At 43.2% G+C, this 690-nt stretch overlaps 1 protein-coding gene across 1 annotated transcript in view; it reads right to left on the bottom strand.

Moving 5' to 3' along the window:
- LOC119588663 (chondroitin sulfate N-acetylgalactosaminyltransferase 1-like) overlaps positions 1-690 on the bottom strand; it is a gene marked incomplete at its 3' end in the record, with an annotated part of 32,234 nt that overhangs the window by 8,033 nt on the left and 23,511 nt on the right.

Here is a 690-nt window from a genome sequence, read left to right as displayed (position 1 = left end):
AGAATATGCAGTAATGTGTATCAATTATTGGAATATCAGGGTATATAAAGTACTGTAACTGCTCCCCCACCGGCTCCGAGATGATCAGGAACACCCACATAAATCCACATCAATACATCTATATCAAGTGCATATGTAAGGTGCAGTGTATGGTAAATCCATTTAAGACAGTAACATGTTCTCATCACATGGCCATCTCCTGTTGTAAGGTGCACAGGAACCCTGGTAAGATCAAGAAGGCAGAGCCAAAGAACAAGAAAAATGGATCCCATAGCACCTTGCTTACTGTTACCCATTTTGCCTCTACATGCAAGGACAAGCTGAAGATTCCTTAGGAAGACAGAAGTGAGGAGCTGGGTTACTCCATGAGGTTATTTCTGGGAGCGATGTAGAGGTAAGTGTGCTATTACTTAAATCCTGCATGAGATCACTGACATCTGATTAGTTCTTACTCTCTGACACTAGAAAGTGTGCAGTGTGGCCACCGCTACACTGCATGTGATACGCGGTGATGTAGCGTTATGCGACAAGCAGCGGGGTGCTAGCATTGCAGCAATGCCACGACCGGCCAAACTGGAGACGCTAGCGTCGTGTGCAGGACAGACATATTCCTAGTAAATGTTCTCGCAAAAGCATGTTTTATAAAAATTCTCTTCTGAAGTAGCGAGAAAAATTACATATTTTAGTAAA

The sequence above is a fragment of the Penaeus monodon genome, chromosome 24, assembly GCF_015228065.2.
Source record: "Penaeus monodon isolate SGIC_2016 chromosome 24, NSTDA_Pmon_1, whole genome shotgun sequence".
NCBI classification, from domain to species: Eukaryota; Metazoa; Arthropoda; class Malacostraca; order Decapoda; family Penaeidae; genus Penaeus; species Penaeus monodon.
The sequence above is the reverse complement of the archived record's forward strand: the minus strand, read 5'-3'. Positions and strand labels throughout refer to the sequence as shown.